Here is a 6000-nt window from a genome sequence, read left to right as displayed (position 1 = left end):
CTAATCATTCCTGGTTGATGGGACACAGATAGCAATACGATTTGCTTTGCAGTAACATTCAGTTGATGTTTTCTGAATCAGTGACGCTCAAATAACAATGCCTATTCAAAAGATTACATGTGCATATTTGAAAGCAAAGTTGACCTGATTTCTACCATCACAAATGGTAGAAATCCTCAAAGTCTTTCCTGAAAATGCATATTCTCCTGCACACATGCAGGCATGCACAGGCACTGCAGGATCTGAAGCTTGCCTGGTAAATCATTCAGTTCCAAATTCATTAGTCCCTCAAAAAGCTGAATTCATTTTGAAGTCCAGGAATGTTAGAAGAAAGCAAAACCAAAACCTGCCTGCCCAACTTTAAAACGGGCTTTTGAAAATTAAGGATACATCAGTCAGTGGCTCATACCTTTAACCTTTCACTTCTGGAATAACTTTCTGGTGCAGGGCATCACTGTGCCTGTTTCTAGCACAATGTATCATTTCTAAGCATGTAAATTCCTTGGCTTCCAAGAAAGGAGTCCTGGAGGAAATGAATCCTGATTAAATCTAAAGGCAGTCTAGAGCTGTGTAATTACTATGAATTATAAAATTATAGCTGTTGATGTTCCATTCTTTCCGAATAAGAGAGTAAAAGTGTGTACTAATTCTTAGACTTGTTCAGGTACTGCTGGGGTGATATATTTATGTTCCAGAATTACACTAAAAGCCATAAATGGCCAGGGAAATCACCAGAATGACTTCAAATATAACTTAATTGTGAACATGCTTATAGGAGAAACTAATGTGAGCAAATATATTTGTTATTACCATCCTAAGGTATGCTACAAAGGATTTTCTTAAAGTCTTATTTTTATACACAGTGCTTACTTTTAAAAATTTAAGCCAATATTAGCCTATAAAATTTTAGAATGTTAATATGAAGCATTCTGGATATAGATATTGTGCTTCCTGACTGTGGCTCCGTAAAGGTTATGGAGGTGATGAGTGCTGCATTGACCTCACTGCTTATGGTTAGAGGTTTTACAGCCTCTAGCTCTGAGATGACAATATGGGTTATAGGTTCCTGTCCGTTAACTACATCTATCCAAGAATATAAAAGAAACCTGCTTCTCATTTGTGTAATCATTTCCCATGTCTGGAACCATGTGCCATGTGGCAGACTGAAACCTGGAACTTCTGGCTCCAACAGTTGGGTCTGAGGACAATTAATGTGACTATACCACTAATCTATTAACTACAAAGTTAAAGAAACTGTGAATTGTGAAATTGTGAAAAAGATTGTGAAAATCCTTTTAGTGTCGTTCCTGCTTCATCTGGCAAAGGCATGAACTTTCTGTAGCTCTTTGTACTCTAACTTCATGGGCTGCTAGGTGTCTGAATTAACAAGATGAAAAACCTTTGCTCTTAAGATCACTTCATTCCCCTTTCTGGGTTCTTATATTCATTCACAAATATTTAATAAGCCAGTTTTGTGTCATATGCTGAAGCTTTCATGGTTATCAAAAGCAGACAGTATGACTGATTTCATGGAGCTTACTGTCCAGTGAAGAAATCAAATATTAATCAGTTGATCACTGAAATAAATATAAAGTTGAAAAGGCACTAGAGAGGACAGTACTATGAAAGCATATACTAGAACTTGCAGAAATCATCCAAGGCCAGGAAAATCTTCCCTGAGAAAGTGATGGTTTAAACTATGATGTGAGAGTAGGTAGGAATTAATATATTCAATGAAAATATAATAACAAAAGGAAAACATCATGTCTTGTGTGATGCTGATTTGTTTTCTTTTAAAAATTATTTGTATTAGAATAGTTTTAGATTCATAGGCAAGTTGTAAAGATAGTGCAGAGAGTTCTCAGGTGCTCCACACCCCATTTCCTCTATTGTTAAGATATTACATCAGTCTGGTTCATTCCTCACAATTAATAAGCCTATATGGATACATTACTATAAACTAAACCCCATACGTTATTTGGATTTTATTAACATTCCCATAATGGCGATTCCTTGCCCAGATTCCTTCCAGGATATCAAATTGAATTTGGTCCCCATGTCTTCTTAGGCTGCTCTGGGCTCTGACAGTTAATCAGACTTTCCTTGTTTTTGATGACTTTGACAGTTTTGAGGAGTACTGCTCAGGTGTTTTGTAGAAGGTCATTCTACTGGGGTTTTTCTAAGGCTTGTATCATGTTTAGACGGGGGTTATGGGTTTGGGGGAGGAAGACCACAGAGGTGAAATGCCATCGTATCCTCATCACATCATATCAAGGGGCTGTGCTATCAACAATCCACACGAATGTTCACTGATGACGTTCACCTTGATCACCTGGCAAAGGTAGGGTTTGCAAGGTGTCTCCACTGTAAATTTACTTTTCCTTTTTCATACTCCACTCTTAAGAAGCAAGGTACCAAGTACAACTTACACTCACAGGATTTGGAGATAAACTCCATTTCCTTGACCAGGGAGTAGCTACTTAAATTTTTTGGAACTCTTCTGTGTGGTAGATTTGTTTTAACAAATTTTTAAATTTGTTAAATTTTAAATGGCTCACAATTTAACCATAAAAATATTGACTATGCCTCTATCTCTGCAGTGTGGTTTAAGGAGATTTTAAATATAGTATATTTGTCTGTCCTTTTCTGTATTTCCAAAATTTGTACAATAAATGTGGTTTTATTATAAACAAATATTATTTGAAATAAAAAAGAAACCAAGATGTGTGAAATAGTCTAGCATATTTAAATTTGGAATCTACATATATACTACAGTTAGATTTTTCATTAAATTTTTGTATTTTGAAATATATTTTAAGAAGAGTGTGTGTAAATTATATTTACAGCTTAAAGAAATGAAATTTATAATAAACATCAGTGTACCCATCATCCAGCTTAAGGTATAACAATATCTGAGAGGCTCCACATGCCCCTTTTGTGACTGTAGTTCTCTTTATTATAAATGGATTGTCATCCTGATATTTGTGTCCCTCAGCCCTTTGTTTTGTTTTATAGTTTTAACAAATATTTATGTATGCTTAGACAGTTTTCATAACAATATAAATGGAAAAGTACTTGTGTCTTTTGCACAATATTATATTTGAAAGATTCAACCGTAGTGTTGTATATAATTATAGTTCATTTTCACTGCTGTATAGTGTTCCAATATATGAATTTATCAATAGTATATTTATTGTCTCTAATAGTGATGGCCATTTGAATGATTTTAGGTTTATGAATATCATGAACAATGCTGCTACAAACATTCCTGTGTAATGTGTCTTGGTGCCTGTGTGTAAGAATTTCCATAAGGTATATATCTAACAGTTAAATGGATAGATTACAAAAAGCTACATTACTAAAATATGCCAGATTATTTTCCAAATTTTTCACCCAACTTGTATCTCTGCCAACAGTGTACGAGTTATGATTGGTGCCATAGTCTTGCCAATTCTCAATATTCTTAGAGTTTTAAAATATTGCCAATGTTTTGTGTGTGAAATGAAAAGTGGTTTTAATTAAAAGTGGTTTTAATTTTACCTGATTAGTATTCAAAAAGAGCATGTATTTTCTTTTTTAATTGGCCCTCATTTCTTTTCCCACATTTGTGAAACACTTATTTTCACACTACTTATTTCCACTGAAAAAACACTGCTTATTTTTAATGCAGATTGCCTTTATTCATATTGATTTGTTAGATTTCTGTGTATATTCTGAAATCTTTTCACTGGTAAGTATTACAAATATCTCCCAATTTGGGGTTCGTCTTTACATATTTGTTATTCTATTTATCATGACTTTTGATAAACAGAGGTTCTTCTATTTATCAAATATCCCTTTTATGGTTTACACTCTTTGTTGAATCCTTTAAAAAGAGATTATCCCAACCCCATGATCCTAAAAATGTTCTCTATACTTTCTTCTTAAAGTTTATTTTTCTTTTATGTTTATCTTTTTGTTTCATGCAGAATTGATTTTGTTAATGATATGAAATAAGGACTTTAAAAAATAAATTTGTTTATTTATTTATTTATTTTTGGCTGCATTGGGTCTTCAGTGCTGCACGTGGGCTTTCTCTAGTTGTGGCAAGTGGGGGCTACTCTTCCTTGCGGTGCGCGGGCTTCTCATTGCAGTGGCTTCTCTTGTTGCAGAGCATGGGCTCTATATGCACGGGCTTCAGTAATTGTGGCTCACGGTCTCAGTAGTTGTGGCTAATGGGCTAGAGCTCAGGTTCAGTAGTTGTTGTTCATGGGCTTAGTTGCTCCACGGCTTGTGGGATCTTCCAGGACCAGGGCTGGAACCCATGTCCCCTGCATTGGCAGGCGGATTCTTAACCACTACACCACCAGGGAAGCCCAGAAATAAGGATTTGTTTTAAACTTGTTTTCTGTATAGTTAATGCATTGTCCCAGCATTATTAAGTGGTCCGTAATTTATTCCCTATTTTTCAGTGTACATTTTTTATATATTATACTTCAAGTTTATTTAGGTCTATTTCTGGGCTTTCCGTGCTGTTCTCTGATTATTTATCTCTGCCAAGATCAGACAGATTTTCATCAGTTTGGCCTTATAATCCAGAAGAGGTTGTCTTGTATAATTAGAAGTGGTTTCAGTATTCTAAAACCTTAGCCTCCTGATATCCACGGTATTGTCAACTTTATATGTTCACAAAAACATCCCTGTTAATTGAAATTGCATTGATTTTTAAATCAATCTGAGTAGAAGTAACATTTTTAATACATTGTAACTTCCTTTATAAAATAGATGTACATGGATATATAATATAATAATATAAATAATATAAACAACAATAGTATATAATCATGTACATATTTGTATAGATCTCCTTTAATATATTTAAAGTAATTTTATAGTATTTATTTAAAGGTCTTGATAACTTTTGGGAAACTTATTCCTGATAATTAATGTATATATATGTATAAAATTTATAATTAGTAATAATATACAATATATATTAATTATACAATTTATTAATATATAATAACATATATTATAGATAATATATAATACAATGCTGACAATATAAATATTGTTATATATAACAGTATATATATTTATGTAGGCTTCTTTTAATATATTTTAAAGTAGTTTTATAGTACTTACATAATAGTCTTGATAACTTTAAGGAGACTTATTCCTGATACTTCATATTATGCACTAATATTGTGACTGGTAGGTATTTTTAATAACACTTTCTAACTGTGGGTTGTATATAAAGTGTAATTAAAATTTTATATTGATCTTTTATTTAGCAACAATGCTAAAACTCTTTGTAATCAAATAATCCTATGGATTATTTTTAATGTAAATAAGCTTATCAGCTGGGAAAAGTGGTGGTATTTTCCTTCCTTTCCAAATTTTGTACCTGATCTTTATTTTAGTTGTCACATTTCAATTGCTATGATGTCTAGTACAGTATTGAATAAACATTATTTTAGCTATCATTGTAATCTTGTTCTTGATTTTACATTGTTATTTTATATTATTAATATTTGTTTATAATTATATATTGAATGTATATAAAAATAATAGAATTATACCAAAGTACTGGTGGCTGCAGTTTCTTTCATGATTGATTTGTATATTAGATCAAGAAATGTCCTTAATGTAGCCAGAGTTAATCTGATTCAGATGGTAAGATGTGTTCACATTAATTGTATTTGTTTTGTGACTATTTTAAAATATACTATTAGTGCTAAAAATAAATGCTAATATAGGTATAAAAACTATATTTCCATACATATTGATTTAGTTCAATATTTAATCTAGATCAAACATACTAAGAATCTATGTTACATATACTGATTTCAAACTTTTCCTCTATGTAGAAGCTACACATTTAACTAAAATCTGTGTTACTCAATTACTCAGTATGTATTTGGTCCCTTGCAGAGTCATGTGTATAGTGGGTAGTAGGACAGAGAAGAAAATTATTTGGGCAATGGATTCTGAAGAACATTAATATAGAGCCTAAGTGTC

Source organism: Kogia breviceps, chromosome 15, assembly GCF_026419965.1.
Source record: "Kogia breviceps isolate mKogBre1 chromosome 15, mKogBre1 haplotype 1, whole genome shotgun sequence".
Lineage (NCBI taxonomy): Eukaryota > Metazoa > Chordata > Mammalia > Artiodactyla > Physeteridae > Kogia > Kogia breviceps.
This window is presented reverse-complemented; position numbering follows the sequence as displayed.